Source organism: Ambystoma mexicanum, chromosome 4q (genome assembly GCF_040938575.1).
Source record: "Ambystoma mexicanum isolate Mex_15411 chromosome 4q, UKY_AmexF1_1, whole genome shotgun sequence".
Taxonomy (NCBI): Eukaryota; Metazoa; Chordata; class Amphibia; order Caudata; family Ambystomatidae; genus Ambystoma; species Ambystoma mexicanum.
The window spans coordinates 1,063,365,973-1,063,384,918 of NC_090928.1; the positions used below are offsets into that span (position 1 = coordinate 1,063,365,973).

General features: G+C 53.3%; 1 protein-coding gene across 2 annotated transcripts in view; it reads left to right on the forward strand.

Annotated features, from left to right (window-relative positions):
- Positions 1–18,946, forward strand: part of FAM177B (family with sequence similarity 177 member B) — a 234,085-nt gene that overhangs the window by 188,295 nt on the left and 26,844 nt on the right. The gene's annotated exons all lie outside the window — the stretch shown is intronic.

Genomic DNA, 18,946 nt, shown 5'->3' on the forward strand with positions numbered 1-18,946 from the left:
GGAGGGCTTCTGTTTGGGTGCCAGGGGAGGGTGTGTGTGCCTGAGTGGTTCGGCTCACCCATGTGCCTCTTCCTATACATTTTTGGCAACAGCATTTGGGCATAGCAGCATCCCTTCGGCCAACATTAGACATCCAGCCCAACACCACGGTAGTTGCCCTTGGAGTGTCATCTTGCCACAACACTGTTGCTTATTTACCTCTGTTTATTCAGGCAGATTGTTTGCATACCACCACTTTTACTCGGGATTTCTCAGTCCTATTGTCACATGTCTGACATGGCTATGGTACAGTGGACTGGCTCAGTTTCGTGGACATGATTAGTTTGGACATGTCCCTGTGCTATAGGACCATTTTTGACTGGCAGCTGCAGGTTAAACATTTCAACCATTACAATGAAAACAATCAATTATATGAACAAACTGGACTGAATGAACAATTGGTGACCTCCTCTCCCTCTTCACTTCATGGCTAGGGTACATGCCATCTGTGTGATGGCATGTGTATTTGACCTGCCAATCACTGGCCAATGTGTGATGCCACTGCTAGGCAGCACGCAGCAAATGTGTTCATCTTCCATCTTGGTGTCATCAATGTGTGCCCTCTGCCTCCCCATCACACGCAGTGACGGTGCATGCATGGGAGTTTTTTCGTCATGTGGGACATGTGTCAATCAAGTACTGTTTCTGTTGCTTCTCAGCCCTCATTGTGTGCCATGGTGCTAATGCCTGTTTCCATTTGTTTTCTTTTATGTCTTTGCAGGGGAAGATGCACTTGATACTGCTGGGGTTGTGGAGATGGTGCAGACCCAGGAGGGGTCTGAGGGCCGACCGACCACCAGTGAGGGAATTGGTGTGGTGGTGGGTGAGAACCCACAACTGCTGCAGGTCGTGCTCTCAAGGGGTGTCTCTAGCTGCACCTCCCCCGAGCTGTACTCGGGTGTCGATTCGGATGATGAGACCTATGTGCCGTCGCAGGTGAGTGTTCCTGGGAGGGATTCTGTTCTGTCCGACCCACCTGCACCAGGGTTAGAACCCTCAATGGGGATGTCAGTGTTGGCAGGTATGCCTTTGGTGATTACGGATGCAGGGTCACACTCTGCGACATCTGATCCTGTTCCTGGGCCAGCAGATCAGAGGGGGAATGCAGTCCTGCAGCCTCAGGCAGTGCCGGCACAGCAAGGCGCAGTTCGCCTTGCCCCAGACAGGTGTGGTGCCCGCCGACGTGGTGGCCGTACGCCACCTGGCAATACCGCATGGGAGCAATCCATTTACGGTATGGCAACCCAACAGGCAGCATCATCAGAGATGATGGCTCAGGCCATGGAAAGGGTGGCCACTTCCATTGTCCCCCCGAAAGGCTGATGGAGCGACTACAGCAGGCAACCGACTCCATCTGCCAGTCACACAGGGAGGACATGTTGGCGTCCGACAGGGACAGGCGGGCGGCACTGGCGACTCTGCAGGAAGCCATCTCCATAGAGTCCCAGGGCCACAGGGAAGCCCTGAGGCTGGAACTCCTTCACCTCAGGACGACTCTTGTTGAGCTTGAGGCTTCAACAAACTCAAGGACAGAACAGCAGCTGGAGCGTCTCACCCGTACGCTCTCAGCTGAGATGCAGGCAACTAGGGCGGAGGTCCGTGCATCCTGTGAGTTGTTGCATGGGGACCTCCGCACACTTATCATCCAGAACGAGACCTACCACACCCGCATGCTTGCAGCCATGGAGGAACAGACTAGGGCTTTGCATGGGCTGCCTCCCATAGTGCCACCACCTCCTGATGCAGCTGCAGAGGGTGAGGATAGCGACAGCAGTGATACTCCCACAATAGGGTAGCCGTGTAGGCCATGAGCCCATGGAGGTGTTTTTTTTTTGCAAGATCCACACAGGTGGGTTTTGGTGTGCACCCTGTCCTCGGACCTCCTGGGTGGCCTCCCCACCCCCCCGGGCCCATTAATGGCCATTTTTGATTATTTATTTTATTTTTATTTTTTGGGACAGTGTGTTGCCTTGTGTGGCTCCTGTGGGCATACGCTGCATTGTGGCTGGGCACATGCAGGCTTGTCATGGATTTGGTTCAGATGCTTGGGTTTTTGTCACACACACCCCTCCTGCTTCCCGTTTCCATGGGCTTGCAAAGGGTGTGCCCAAGTGACATTGACGTACATGGTGACATTGGACTCCCATGAGCTGTGTGGGCAGTCTGGAGTCAATACTGTGTATACATTCATAGTGCATATTGTTGTTGTATTGTACACTGTGTGGTGTATTGATATGTGCCTCTGCATCCATCTCATCCTCCATATTTGCAGGTCCATTCCTCATGTCTTCACAATGCGGTCCACCTTGGAACTGGAGTCCATGTTGTAAGCAGTGCACCTACACTCTTGCGTGGCACTAACACTGTATACTTGGAAGTGTTCGGAGGGCTGTCATCATCAGGTGGTGAGGCTAGCTAATTTTTAAGTCTGTAATGTAATGTTTAAGGTAGGTTGGAGGTTGTGTAGGTGATTGGTATTCTTGGTGAGTATTTGGTAATGTGGGTTGTAGGTCCTGCATTACTGTGAGCATTTCATGTGTGGACATGTTTCCATTAGGGACACTGTAGCTGCTGACACTTGGGGCATGTTGTTGGGATTAATTTCTTTCCTCTCACATTGCATGACATGCCATGGTGTGTTGTGTGGCCGTGCCGGGGAGGGGGTGGGTGACATGGCACTGTTTTCATGTAGTATTTTGCAAGTGGGTATTCATTTCTGCAGCATGGAAGTGTCTTTTCATGACACTGCATTGGTGGTGTTTGTGTAGGTAGGGATGCACACATTGTGACACTTCCACATGAACAATCTCAGGCTGCTAAGGTTCTGACAGTTGACAGTCCCTTTGTTCGTCTTAATTGTCAGGTCGAGTCATCATTGCTTATCAGATGGTATGTGCCAGGCCTGTGTGCACTCCACTGGGGTGTGATTGCTATGTGAAGTAATTAGCCACCAGCTGTGTACGGGCTGCCTCACCCCGTGCCCTCTCCCCTCCCATGCGCAGCGGCCGTGCATGTGGTTGGGGATGTGGGGGCACCACCATGTCCACAGCCAGGCCCCGGCGTGTTGCAACATTGTGCAGGACACATGCTGCCACTATGAACCTGCACACTACTGGGGGCGCATATAACAGCTGCCCCCCAGAACGGTCAAGGGAACGAAAGCGTGACTTGAGCACTCCGAATGTGCGCTCCACTATGCCCCGGGTTGCAATATGGGCTGTGTTGTATCTTACCTCTGGAGGCGTGATGGGGTTCCGAATTGGCGTCATCATGTGGGTGCTCAGAGGGTAGGCACTGTCCCCTGGTGAGGAGGTGATGGGTATCATTAGTGGGGTAGTGACATAACTCTGCATCTGACATGCATGCATGTGCAGTGGCATTCATACTCACCAAGCAGCCATGTATCGCCATGCCGCCCAGCTTCTAGGTCCCGGCTTAGGGGAGACATTCGGTAAATGAAGCTGTCGTGGGTGGACCCTGGATAGTTGGCATATACTTAGGTGATGATTCCCTTAGCATTACATACTACCTGCATATTGATGGAATGCCAGTGCTTGAGGTTCCTATAGATGTGCTCAGATGCCCTGGGGGGACGTAGTGCCACATGGGTGCAGTCAATGGCACCTAGCACTTTTGGGAATTGTTCCACACCGTAGAAATCGAGGGTGGCAGCCTGCCTTTCTGCAGGTGTCCTGGGCAGGTATATGTGCCTACGGACTGATGGGCGTGCAGTGATGATGTTCAAGACCTGGTGTAGGCAGCGTGACTGCGTGGCCTGTGACACCCCACCCACTATGGCACTTGTCCGCTGAAATGATCCTGTGGCCAAGAAGTGCAGTACATTGAGGACCTTCTCCAGGGGGCTGAGTACTTGGGAGCACAGGGTGGGTGATGTGAGGTCATCCTCCCACTCACTGAACAGGTCCAGTATTATGTGTGGGGGAAACCTGTACCTCCCATACACCTGGTCATCAGGCATCCCAAAAAGGCTGGTTCTGGGAGTGAAAATTCGGGCCCTCACTATCCTCCTCCTCCTCCTTTGGTAACCCACGGCCACTGCTGCTAGGAATGGTATATTCATCCTGGCGTATGAGCTTGTTTGTTGTTTGCACGCACTTTTATGCTGCGCGGGTCGACGTACGCCTGCTTCATGCTGGCGTACGTGTCTCAGGATTGGACGATTTATTTTTCTGCACGTCGTAGGCGAACGTGTGAATCTTCCCGCCCACCCCAGGAATACATGTAGCACGCTCTCACAGGCACAGTCGCGGGTAAATATTCCTGCCCACCCCTGGAATACATGTACCCCACTCTCACAGGCCCGATCGCATGTGGAAGTTCACGTGCACCCCGAAGTACACGTACCCAGGCCAATCGCGTGTGGGACTTCCCGTGCACCCCGAAGTACACGTACCCAGGCTAATCGCGTGTGGGACTTCCCGCGCACCCCGAAGTACACGTGCCCAGGCTAATCGCGTGTGGGACTTCCCGCGCACCCCGAAGTACACGTACCCAGGCCAATCGCGTGTGGGACTTCCCGCGCACCCCGAAGTACACGTACCCAGGCTAATCACGTGTGGAACTTCCCGTGCACCCCGAGGTACACGTACCCAGGCTAATCGCGTGTGGGACTTCACGTGCACCCCGAAGTACACGTACCCAGCCAAATCGCATGTGGAACTTCCCGCGCACCCCGAGGAACACGTACCCAGGCCAATCGCGTGTGGAACTTCCTGCGCACCCCGAAGTACACATACCCAGGCAAATCGCACGGCTGGGGGGTGGGGGTGCAGGGGGACATGAGTGGGGGCCTGGTGGAGGTTGCCCCTGCACTGCTGGGGGGTGGGGGTAATAGGGGACATGAGTGGGGGCCTGGTGGAGGCTGCCCCTGCACTGCTGGGGGGTGGGCGTGGTGGGAGACATGAGTGGGGGCCTGGTGGAGGCTGCCCCTGCACTGCTGGGGGGTGGGGGTGGTGGGAGACAGGAGTGGGAGCCTGGTGGAGGGTGCCCCTGACTGCTGGGGGGTAGGGGGTGGTGGGAGATGAGTGGGGGCCTGGTGGAGGCTGCCCTTGCACTGCTGGGGGGTGGGGGTGCATGGGGACATGAGTGGGGGCCTGGTGGAGGCTGCCCCTGCACTGCTGGGGGGTGGGGGTGGTGGGAGACATGTGTTGGACATGAGTGGGGGCCTGGTGGAGGCTGCCCCTGCACTGCTGGGGGGTGGGTGTGCATGGGGACATGAGTGGGGGCCTGGTGGAGGTTGCCCCTGCACTGCTGGGGGGTGGGGGTGGTGGGAGACATGAGTGGGGGCCTGGTGGAGGCTGCCCCTGGTGGCTGGGGGGTGGGGGTGGGTGGAGACATGAGTGGGGGCCTGGTGGAGGCTGCCCCTGCACTGCTGGGGGGTGGGGTGGTGGGAGACATGAGTGGGGGCCTGGTGGAGGCTGCCCCTGACTGCTGGGGGGTAGGGGGTGGTGGGAGACATGAGTGGGGGCCTGGTGGAGGCTGCCCCTGCACTGCTGGGGGGTGGGGGTGCATGGGGACATGAATGGGGGCCTCGTGGAGGCTGCCCCTGCACTGCTGGGGGGTGGGGGCGGTGGTAGACATGGGTGGGGGCCTGATGGAGGCTGCCCCTGGTGGCTGGGGGGTGGGGGTGGTGGGAGACATGAGTGGGGGCCTGGTGGAGGCTGCCCCTGGTGGCTGGGGGGTGGGGGTGGTGGGAGACATGAGTGGGGGCCTGGTGGAGGCTGCCCCTGACTGCTGGGGGCTAGGGGGTGGTGGGAGACATGAGTGGGGGCCTGGTGGAGGCTGCCCCTGCACTGCTGGGGGGTGGGGGTGCATGGGGACATGAGTGGGGGCCCGGTGGAGGCTGCCCCTGCACTGCTGGGGGGTGGGGGTGCATGGGGACATGAGTGGGCGCCTGATGGAGGCTGCCCCTGCACTGCTGGGGGGTGGGGGTAATAGGGGACATGAGTGGGGGACTGATGGAGGCTGCCCCTGCACTGCTGGGGGGTGGGGGTGGTGGGAGACATGAGTGGGGGCCTGGTGGAGGCTGCCCCTGGTGGCTTGGGGGTGGGGGTGGTGGGAGACATGAGTGGGGGCCTGGTGGAGGCTGCCCCTGCACTGCTGGGGGGTGGGGGCGGTGGGAGTTATGAGTGGGGGCCTGGTGGAGGCTGCCCCTGGTGGCTGAGTGGGGGCCTGGTGGAGGCTGCCCCTGGTGGCTGGGGGGTGGGGGTGATGGGAGACATGAGCGTGGGCCTGGTGGAGGCTGCCCCTGCACGGCTGGGGGGTGGGGGTGGTGGGAGACATGAGTGGGGGCCTGGTGGAGGCTGCCCCTGCACTGCTGGGGGGTGGGGGTGGTGGGAGACATGAGTGGGGGCCTGGTGGAGGCTGCCCCTGCACTGCTGGGGGGTGGGGATGGTGGGAGACATGAGTGGGGGTCTGGTGGAGGCTGCCCCTGCACTGCTGGGGGGTGGGGGTGGTGGGAGACATGAGTGGGGGCCTGGTGGAGGCTGCCCCTGGTGGCTGGGGGGTGGGGGTGGTGGGAGACATGAGTGGGGGCCTGGTGGAGGCTGCCCCTGGTGGTTGGGGGGTGGGGGTGGTGGGAGACATGAGTTGGACATAAGTGGGGGCCTGGTGGAGGCTGCCCCTGACTGCTGGGGGCTAGGGGGTGGTGGGAGACATGAGTGGGGGCCTGGTGGAGGCTGCCCCTGGTGGCTGGGGGGTGGGGGTGGTGCGAGACATGAGTGGGGGCCTGGTGGAGGCTGCCCCTGCACTGCTGGGGGGTGGGGGTGGTGGGAGACATGAGTGGGGGCCTGGTGGAGGCTGCCCCTGCACTGCTGGGGGGTGGGGGTGGTGGGAGACATGAGTGGGGGTCTGGTGGAGGCTGCCCCTGCACTGCTGGGGGGTGGGGGTGGTGGGAGACATGAGTGGGGGCCTGGTGGAGGCTGCCCCTGGTGGCTGGGGGGTGGGGGTGATGGGAGATACGAGTGTGGGCCTGGTGGAGGCTGCCCCTGCACTGCTGGGGGGTGGGGTGGTGGGAGACATGAGTGGGGGTCTGGTGGAGGCTGCCCCTGCACTGCTGGGGGGTGGGGGTGGTGGGAGACATGAGTGGGGGCCTGGTGGAGGCTGCCCCTTGTGGCTGGGGGGTGGGGGTGGTGGGAGACATGAGTGGGGGCCTGGTGGAGGCTGCCCCTGACTGCTGGGGGGTAGGGGGTGGTGGTAGACATGGGTGGGGGCCTGGTGGAGGCTGCCCCTGGTGGCTGGGGGGTGGGGGTGGTGGAGGCTGCCCCTGGTGGCTGGGTGGTGGGGGTGGTGGGAGACATGAGCGGGGGCTTGGTGGAGGCTGCCCCTGGTGGCTGGGGGGTGGGGGTGATGGGAGACATGAGTGTGGGCCTGGTGGAGGCTGCCCCTGCACTGCTGGGGGGTGGGGTGGTGGGAGACATGAGTGGGGGCCTGGTGGAGGCTGCCCCTGCACTGCTGGGAGGTGGGGGTGGTGGGAGACATGAGTGGGGGCCTAGTGGAGGCTGCCCCTGGTGGCTGGGGGGTGGGGGTGGTGGGAGACATGAGTGGGGGCCTGGTGGAGGCTGCCCCTGCACTGCTGGGGGGTGGGGGCGGTGGGAGTTATGAGTGGGGGCCTGGTGGAGGCTGCCCCTGGTGGCTGGGGGGTGGGGGTGATGGGAGACATGAGCGTGGGCCTGGTGGAGGCTGCCCCTGCACTACTGGGGGGTGGGGGTGGTGGGAGACATGAGTGGGGGCCTGGTGGAGGCTGCCCCTGCACTGCTGGGGGGTGGGGGTGGTGGGAGACATGAGTGGGGGCCTGGTGGAGGCTGCCCCTGCACTGCCGGGGGGTGGGGGTGGTGGTCGACATGAGTGGGGGTCTGGTGGAGGCTGCCCCTGCACTGCTGGGGGGTGGGGGTGGTGGGAGACATGAGTGGGGGCCTGGTGGAGGCTGCCCCTGGTGGCTGGGGGGTGGGGGTGATGGGAGATATGAGTGTGGGCCTGGTGGAGGCTGCCCCTGCACTGCTGGGGGGTGGGGGTGGTGGGAGACATGAGTGGGGGTCTGGTGGAGGCTGCCCCTGCACTGCTGGGGGGTGGGGGTGGTGGGAGACATGAGTGGGGGCCTGGTGGAGGCTGCCCCTGCACTGCTGGGGGGTGGGGGTGATGGGAGACATGAGTGTGGGCCTGGTGGAGGCTGCCCCTGCACTGCTGGGGGGTGGGATGGTGGTAGACATGGGTGGGGGCCTGGTGGAGGCTGCCCCTGGTGGCTGGGGGGTGGGGGTTGTGGGAGACATGAGTGGGGGCCTGGTGGAGGCTGCCCCTGGTGGCTGGGGGGTGGGGGTGGTGGGAGACATGTGTTGGTGATCAGTGGTGCAAGGTGACATGTGGGTTGGCTGGTGGGCATGGCCATGGTGGATGGGTTGCCTGTGGGACATGAGCAGGGGTGCAGGGTAGTACCCTGTGGTGTGGGCTGCCTGCAGGGGCCATGGAGGGTGTAGAGGGAACACCTGGGGGGACCCACATGGCCAAATCACGTGTAGTATTCCCCGGCACCACCGAAATACACGTACCCTGAAGAAATCGCGTGTGAATCTTCCACGCACCTCGGAATACACGTACCAAGGCCAATCGCGTGTGGAACTTCCCGCGCACCCCATAGTACACGTACCCAGGCCAATCGCGTGTGGAACTTCCCACGCACCCCCACCTACCCAGGCCAATCGCGTGTGGAACTTCCCGCGCACCCCGTAGTACACGTACCCAGGCTAATCGCGTGTGGAACTTCCCACGCACCCCGAAGTACACGTACCCAGGCTAATCGCGTGTGGAACTTCCCGCGCACCCAGGAACACGCGCACACGCTATTTTACACACAGCGGGTGTCCGTGTTTGTCGGTGCCCCTTTGCACCTCATTTGTCCTAGAGGGCCACTGTATGGGTCATTCATCATGGCTGTATATGGGTGCTTTTTGTTAGCGCACATTTTGGTGCACATTTTTTTCAGTCGCAGGGGCGCTACCGCCTGCTTTCTTGTGGCGTACTTGTTTGGCCCTCTGCGCGTCTTTGACCGTGCGCTGGTTTGCCCTATTCGATTCCATGAATACGGGTTGTAGGCGAGCATGTGGGCGTTCCGCGCACTTGCCTCCTGTACTTCCCCCGTGACGCCCATATTTTCATGCGTTGTTCCCCATTCCGAGTGTTACGCCCCGTGTTCCACCTACTTTTGTGATGTGCGCCGCGCTATGTGCGATTTCGCAGTGGCCGTGGTGCACGCTGTTGGATGACCTGTGTGCCGGCGTGCGCGGCGCACATTTTTAGCGCACATCCAATGTTTTTCTCGCGCACGGGCTTCCATGAATCGCTGTGCGCTGGTTTTCCTGAGATTTTCGCACTTGCACTGCGATTTTTGCACTTTTCCTGCGATTCGCACGTTTTGGCACCTCTGTGCGGGAATTTTCGGCGCACATTAATTCCATGAATCGACCCCAAGGTCCTCCTAGCACAAAGGAGTGATTCCCTTCCATTGTTCCCTCTAATTTTTTCGGCTGTGTGCACCAAAGAATAGTTGTGTGCGGGCTGTTTTTCAGTCATGTGCCCAACTGAGTGATGCGCTGCCAGACCGGGGGTGGTTGGCGGCGGCGCGCCGCCCCACCAGTGAGCGATGCTTAGTGATCAGATTCCACAGTGTTCAAGCGAGGAATGTGAATTTACGGCACAACAAGCTCTACTTCAAGGGACATTTGGGTGCTCTATTCTCGTCCCAGGACTTAAGCGCATCTCAAATTGTGTCCTTTTATATCTCTAAACATTAGCAAGATCTTTTGTTTTATGATGGGTTGGTAGTGGTACAAATCAAGAACAGAGGGGTTCTTGTAGTGTAACACAGATTCTGCCTCACAAATTAATATTAGCACTGCATTAGCTTCTCCATTCTCAGTTCACTAAATGTATGGAATATAAAGGAAATGCTTTCTATTGGTTTAATGAAATATACAGTACATGAACATGATTAATAACAAAGACGACTTAATAGAAGGGGGGGTATGAATGGACATTGGACTCTGACAGTGAAATAAAAAGCACTGAATCATGTAATCATGCAATCTCAGATTGTCCTGGAAGTTAACCCGACATTCTCAGAAAGTCTGCTTAGAAAAGGGTGACTATAAGACTACTAGCATAGCATCATAAGAGGACCGCAACCAAATCAGAGTTCCAGCAAGAGGCAACAATCTAACAAGGAAGGGTTTAGTATATTATATTTACTATTTTATTCAACATGAACAATACATATAAAGATGAAGGAACTGGGGGATCGGATTCATGGTGGACTCTGGAAATGGTACAGTGCACTAGCAGCGAGGTAGCACATAACAAAATAAGTTGTTTTACATTCAATTAAGAAAATAAATTAAACTATTTTATAAATAATACAGAAAACAAACATTTCTCATCAGATAGGAAAACAGGACAGAGAGCACCACCAGTTTTGCCATATATTGTAAGCTGATGTTTGTTAAGACATGAAAAAATACAAATCTAAACATTTTCATTTAAATGAAGGGATATGTGAATGGCATACATACCAATTGCTGTTTGTTAAAGTTGGAACATTTCAACAGCATAAACAAGTTTCCATTGAAAGCTTCTTTCTAATATGCTTTTGTTTTTAAAAGTGAAAGTTCTCTCTGGTGAGTAAAGCATCAATAAGCTCTAAAAGCCACAAAGTGAGAGGTCAGGCCAAACAAAGTGTCAGCAATGGCATTGATGAGAAGTTGACGGTGTCTGTCTGTGGTTATCTACACTTCGGTGTTGCTACCACTCGCCAATGGCAGTGCACTGCCCGCCGTAGCAGCACTACTGAAACTTGAGTCTTTTGAGCTCCTGTCAGACTCCCCCTGATTCACATGCTTCTCTCGCCTGTCTTTGCCGCTCTTCCAGTGCTGATACACATCATCAAGATTGACTTCATTGTGTAATAGGTACACCTTCGTTCGCATGAGCATGTCAAGGTGACTTTCTTCCAGTCGATTCCTTGGTTTGTTCTTAATGCTGTTCATGAGACTGAACCCTCGCTCACACTCTGTGCTTGATGCTTAAAATGTGGCGCAGATGTCCATGAGCTGTGCTACTACATTGTACTCCATGGCATGTTGAAGTGTGAAATTCACCATGTCTTGAAAACATTTTAAAGAACCACACTTGTTCCTCTCTGCTACCACGTACTTTAAGGCATTATACTGCGTAACAATGGAATCCAGTGCAAGCATGGTAGGGTCTGATTCTAAACAGTCCACCTCCCTACGATCTAAAATGTCTTTGTATTTTTCAACAAGATGCTTAACATTTTCTACTCCAAAGTCAAAGCTGCATTGTTGAGTGGCTAGTGAATCAAAATCAAAACTGGCCCAGTCCTTCAGTTTGTTTTCTGGAAACCTTTTCTCCATATGCTCAAACACTAAGCCAATAAAACTCAGAATAGATGCAGTACTGAAGTCCTTCTCATTGTCAGAGTATGTTGAGATCAGATCTCTAACTGTGCTGCTCCAGAACACTTCCTGACCAAGGTACTGTCCCCTGATCTGGTTGATCTTGCCGCGTGCAAACTGCATGGCTTCAATTGGGGTAAGACTGCTTTTTTGGAGTAACTTGGACAAGTCGGCTAGATCACGAAGAATATCATTTAACACTGCCAAAGAAATGTGATAAGTGATGTCAGACAGTTTCTTGAAACAGTATTTCGCTATAGGATCATTTTCCTCCTTCATTTCCTGATCAAAGTATTTTAGCAACACCTAATAATTGCGCATTAATGCATTAACTGCAAAATGCCTTGATAACCACCTCACTTCATTGAGGGGTCGAAATGACAAAGCATCACATTCAATGATGGATGCCATTTCTTCAAATTTAGATTTTCTCAATGGAGATCTGCAAAACACAGAAAAAACAGTTCTTAGCAAGGTTTCTACTTCCCTAATCATCGGCACCTTCTTCCAAGCATCCCCGATTCCCAATTCTTCACGGTGAGCTACACAGTGTTGCTCAATTAAATGTGGAATAGATTGTTTAAGCCTTGTAGCAACACCATTTGTTTTTGCCAAGCATAACGGATGCACCATCTGACGTGAACATCACCATTTTCTGCAGATTCAGACCACTGGCAGAGTAAAATTCAGTAATTGCTGAAGTGACAGCTTCCGCATTGCAAGACGTTAACTTGACAATTCCACCAAACACAGTTTTGTACATTGAATGTGGTGTTGGTGCAAGAGATCTGATTTGAAAGTAAATAACTAACATTTTACTGACAGAAATGTCAGTGCTTTCATCAACAATCAGAGCGTGAAATGGAGCATTGCGAACTTCTGCCAAGATTTCTGATCTGATTACGCTGCTGATGGACTCCAGGAATTCAAACGCATAATTTTTACTTCTCCAGCTCTCTGGTATTTTGGTGTAGTGCGCTATGTGATTGTGGATTTCTTGCACAGATAGCATGGAAGTGTTTAATTTTACAGCTAGCAAAACATTGTGCAGTAGAACTTTCACCTCTTCAGGCTTGGACCGTTGTCGCTCAACCATGGCCAATCTATTACCTCTCTCAGTTGACGTTTGTGCAAGCATACTACGCAATCCAAATCCCAGTTTCGCTGCTGCATTCTTGTGCCTGTGAGCCTGTACAGCAGAGGCATGAACTCTTCCAACTAAATGGCGTTTCATGTAGTCCAATTTCCACCCATCGGCCCATTTCTTTCCTGTAGAAAATTCTCCAGTAACTTTAGCTTCCGCACATACTCTGCAAATCAGGCCCACATCAGCACTGTACTAAAAAATCTCTCCAAGTCGCACATGTACCTTATCTTGTGATTTCTGCGACTCTGTTTCGACTATTTCCTTTAACCAATCCTCTTTGAAAGCAGCGCAACATTTCTTCTTAGGTGGTGCAGCAGCTGCAGCACTCCCTTACCCTTCCTTTGATGAAGACGACTTGGATCTTCTGAAGTTAAATAGTTTATCCATTATCTGATTAAAAAAGAAATAGAATTTATTTGCATGTAAACAAAGTGTTGTGCTCCTGCTGCTGTCTATGTGCAAGCAGAGAACTTGTATTCATCATCACACCAGGCCAAGGGCAGATGCCATTTATCTATTAGCTTGCATCTTGAAATGTTTACCCACCCCAGGGAGCCACACAACTCAAGTAGCAAAATTCTTATCTAATATGAGCTACAGAACACTTGATGACTAAATGAGAAGCTTACACCTCAGTTGGACTCGACTGACTGCCCCATAACAAGCTGGTCTAGGGAAGCACTGTGGTACAGAACTGCAGTACCACTGCCTGTTGCACTTAGAAATGTCTAATGTTGGTTGTCCTTAATCTGTGTATTTCCACCACGCCATGTAATTTGTTACCGCCGGGAGTGTCAGTGATTGTTGAAATTAGTAGCCCCACTTCCCCCTCTCTCAAAAACCTGGTCAGAATGTCACTGGAACCCACTGCATTGTAAGAAACTCACTGCTTCCCGTCAAATCTAATTTCCTATGTGTTATACATACTTTTGTGATCAAAAGAGCATTGTGCCTCCCTGTATATAAAATAAAATGAGGACTGCAACAGCCGAACCACTGCGAATTGTTCAGGAATGCTTCCATTCCATCCCTTTCCATCTGTGTGGACTGAAAGGGGCTAGCCATTCCCAAATTTGACATGGCTCTGCCCCCAAAGAAACCCCACACAGCCTGAATCGCTGTGACATTTTGCACTCTGTGTGGGAATACAAATAACCCAGAGGCAGTGAGTGTGTACATAATTGCCAGGTTGGAAGTTCCCTAGTCACTATTGAGTTGGTTCCAAGTACCTAATTACTAGGTCTGCAGTAACCTGGAGTGCTATGTAAGTACACACAGATACAAATGCATGCAGCCACCCGCAAACACATGAGTACATGTGAAACAGGCCACGGTGCACAGCTGCACATTCAGTGAACAGGTGCTGTCACTGCTGTCCACAGTGACGGCTCTACAGTGAGCACACAGGTCACCCCACGCTGGTGCATGAAAGAGTAATATGTAATCAAATAAGCAGATGTGTGCCAATCGGGTAGTTTACAGGAGGCGTTCAATGCAGGTGCACCTACACTTGTTAGCAGGCATTCCCCGGAGATCTTCACAAGCCCAAAAACTCTTTTTTCCCATGAGTGTACTACATCAGAAGGTGAAAGTGTACCTAGGTCGAGTAGATAACTCACCCCTCCAAGGTGACTCCTCCTGGCACAACACATCTGAAACCATTCAGTAGCAGGGCCCGTTTCTAGGAATTCTGTTCTGGGTACACATTTGCTGAATGGTCAAAAGTTGAGTTTTTATTTTAATGAAAACCATTGGTTAGCAGTTCCACTTAATACTGCGTGTGTGCCCCTCCGCATTTTGTCTGTGTGGAGGGTTTGTTCAATTGTCTGCCATACACTCAGGTCAGGCGAGTGTGTATGCACCTCCGCAGCCCCACTCAGTGTCTGGGGTCCTTCCAGTTTCACTCTGTGCATGGAGATGGGGGTGCAGCCCCTACACTCCTCCAGCGCCACCCTTCCGTGTTCGTGTCTGCGTGTTCTCCCCATCAAGGTGGAAGCATTGCCCTCACTGCACCACTCTGGGATCCAGTCGGGTCTTACTCTAGAAGGGGCGAAGACTAGACGCTGGGCCTTTGGCATTGGCAACACTGCACACAGTGCCGTTGCTAGCAAGAATGCACTGGCGATATAGAGAAGACCTACAGAGAACATGGAAAGATTAGCGAGCAAGGAACAGTCTTTGAAAGTGAGAAAGTACAGGGACAGAAATAGTAATTGAAACTAACTGGCATATGATAGCTGAAGTAGTGATGCTGGACGTAGGAGGGACTTTTGCACACTCGGAAAAAGTGCACGGAACCAGGGAGGCGGCAGCACTCAGAAGAAGTTACAGAAATATGAAGAAAACTAAGAGCGGGCTCAGCTGTGCAACGTGGCTGCACGCAACAGGAATAGAAGGGAGTGTGCAGAGGACCTGCACGCAACTAAGCAGGCAAGGGGTGTATAGGGAAGCTGCACACACACAAAGCAACACAAAAATAGTTGTACAGAGGAACTGCACACAACCACAAGTAGAAGCAAAGCCGCAGAGCAGGGAACTGGCTGCTAAGTGTGGATGCAGACCAAACAAGGTTCACAGGTGTAAACCCTTCCGTTGCAGCTGGACACTCTGATTTTACAGTATTAAAGGGGGTTACAGGCATCCAATGAGATAAGCAGGTCGTCCTAGATGAGATCCTTGAAAACACTCAGCATTAACTGAGTAGAGCGTGCACTATTGCCCAGCGACAACTGGTATACAATGTGTCCTTGCCACTGTACATAGGATGCCATGCTGCTCCGCTGACAGTATGCACATGACACACACAAAGTGTCCTCCCCAGGCCCAAACACATTACGCATACACGAAGAGCCCCCGCTTACGCTTATAGTGTACACAGATGAAGCCCCTGGACGGTACAGAGCATGTGCCAACAATGTGCACAGCTGGTCTGACCTCTGCGCTTCTATAGTCCTTCAGTACACACGTGCACCATGCTTCGATCGTGACGAGTATGTTGTATGTTACTGTTATAAACCCTCTGCTTCAGATGTGAATGTGCATGCCGTCTTCTCTATATCTGTGCATGACCATGTTATTGTGTGCAACACCCGCCTGCCAATCTTCATGGAGTCAACGAGGCAAATTCGGACATGGATGCTATGTGTGACATGAGCATTTGAATTTGAAACACAATCTCTCACCCTCCCGCAGCCTTTCATATCCCCATGAGAGCACCGTCATACCCATGCATAAATGCATACTCAATACACCTAAATGAGATCGCAGTGTTGTGCATTGCATTTCGCTGCAATACAAAATTGAACACAATTCATCATGACGAATACCCATTCTTGTCATGGTCTCCCCCTCCCATGCATGACGCGAGAGTTGATTTTAGCTACAGCCGGCAATTATTCGCACCAGTACCACGAGATAATCTGCAATCCTTTTCACATTAACCTGCATAGCGCATAATATTTATGTTTAGCACAGATTTGTGAAAGTGATTATGGGTCAGCATTTCGGGTGCTGCACAGTTCGGTGGTCGCACGCAATCTAATGTCAACTCCTCAGACAGGTATTGCAACACATGGCTGCCCTGACCCCATGTTAATCCCATGTTTGCATATACATTGTGAAGGGGAATGCATTCATATTACGCAGATGGTGTAAAAAGAATTGGGTGAGACTTGTTACAGGTAGTGCATTCTGGGAGATGTATTCTTGATTTAACATGCCGAACACATTAATAAATGAAAGCATAGGGCGTTGTAGAATGTTCACATCCGATAGAAACATCTGCAACCTAGCCCAAGGCATTAACAACATAAATATAGTTCAAGCATGAAATAGTCCAGATAACGTTGTAGTCCTATATATTTAAAGGATAATCAGGCCCGTTTGTTTGCTACACCCATGTATTTTCCGAGTTTAACAGCTGATTTTTATAATTCTATAATTTTACAAAGTATTGAGGCGTCTCTCCCTATCAGAACGTAGCAGGCAGGTCGCAAATTCTAATATATATAATTCCAGTTCAGGTACAGGTATTTACAAACTAGGGCCCATGGCCACGTTTATTTTCTGGGCCATCTTCGAAAAGGGGAAGTATTTACAGAGGTCAGGTGGGGGCAAGAGTCTCAGCACAGCACCGCACAATTCCCACAGCTCTAATGTGATGCTAGGAGGAGAGACAACATCCCAGTCCCAAGAGCTGTCAGCAAGTCCCAGACCCACGCACGCACTGCATATGTTACACATACCATTCTCCGTGAACACACACTTAGCCGGGGGCCTCTGTCACTAGGATGGCAACGTGAGTCTCCTTTAGATCTGAGACTCTCCTTTGGCGGCGTAAGCAAGCGTGGATTACAGGGAAATCAGACGATTATTCGGCGTTCCTGTCGCCGACTGGCCGAGACTGACTGTGGCCGAGACTGACAAGCTTTTCAGAGGCACACCACACACTTTCACTGTCGCATGCCTATATTGAATGGGGGTTGGGGGGTAGGTACAATCATTGCGTGTATCCAATGTTGCAGAATGCTTGCACTGTGTCGTCGTAATACGACCACCGTTTCAGAGCACAAACCGAAAATCCCTGGAGCCACAAAATGCACCCTCTTGCCAGAAGAAACGCGCGGGCAGTACCTCCACAACCAACCAACTTGTGCACCATTTATTTCAGAATACAACAACTCCATGTCATACATGAGGATGTCATGTCTGTCATCACTATTAACTAGTGGTTCCACTGTACTAGTACCCACTACCCACTCACAGGTTATAGCAACATTGGGCACTGGAACTTCAGAGGGAGCAGGTGCCAAAGCACTCACTAAGCACTGGTGCACAATACATATGGTTTCTTGTTCTGTCTGTAAGCAAGGTCTCTTCGATGCATCCACCATACCATAGTACCTACCTAGGCTAGGTGCGCACTGCACTGCACGGCATGGGGCCCGAGCTGGGCGGCAGCTCTTAAATTCTTTACAGAGGGTCTGGGGGCCGGGTCAGGCAGGTGGTAGCAGCTCAAGCTCGGAGCTAGTCCTCGCAGTCAGCAGCACGTGCCAGCACCACTGTGCATGAACGGGGCGTCTCTCACACCGCTACTGCACAAGTGCGCTAGCGGGATAAACTCAGAGCACGTGCGTTTGGGCCCAGGGCTGGGCGGTGGTTCCCTATTGCACAAGTGCGCATGCGGTATAAACTCAGGGCACGTGCGTTTGGACCCAGGGCTGGGCGGTGGCTCGGCTCCCTATGTGCAAGTGCAGACTTCACTGCGCAGCCACAGACATGAGCCATCAGCACAGCAGCAGCACGAGTAGATGCAGGCCTGCCAGCCCCAGGAGGCAGCAATGTTTGTGTCTTTGACTTTGATTGTCAATCTAATCAGTCACGAGCGTGCTGCCTCCTGCTGGGCCTGCATCTACCCGTGCCGTCACTCGTCAGTGTAATCATTTCCTTGCCATCGGAAAGGAAATGATTCCAGGCAAATAATGTTCGTGGCTAGCCTTTGTTTGTAGCTCCGTGATCTTCATCTGGGGCTACAAGCAAAGGATCCGGGGCTATAGCCCCTCTAGCCCCCCCCAGCGACGACCCTGCTTCAATCTGACCTTACACAAAGCCAGTCTCTAAAGTTAATACAGGGAAGCAGGAAGGACAAGGGGGGAAACCGTGCTACGGGCGCACAGTATGTTCTTTTGAGGGCACTCAGACCATTTCTAGCCGGTGGGCTATTGAGTAGGAGGTGGCCACACACTCATCTTGGCAGGGATTGCGGGAAAATGGCTCAGCGGCCCGGCATGCAGCAGGCCTTTAGGCCTATGTTGCTGGTGGAATCTCTGCTCCAATCAGGACCGGGGGATATCAGAGAGGCGGGTCATGCACACAAGGAAGCAGGAAGGACAAGGGGGGAAACTGTGCTACGGGCGCACAGTACGTTCTTTTGAGGGCATTCAGACCATTTCTAGCCGGTGGGCTTTTGAGTAGGAGGTGGCCACACACTCATTGTGGCAGGGATTGCAGAAAAATGGCTCAGAGGCCGCGCATGCAGCAGGTCTTTAGGCCTATGTTGCTGGTGGAATCTCTGCTCCATTTGGGAGTGGGGGATGTCAGAGAGGCGGGGTCAGGCACACAAGGAAGCGGGAAGGACACGGGGGGAAACCTTGCTACGGGCACACAGTACGTTCTTTTGAGGGCACTCAGACCATTTCTAGCCGGTGGGCTTTTGAGTAGGAGGCGGCCACAAACTCATCTTGGCAGGGATTGCGGGAAAATGGCTCAGCGGCTACTC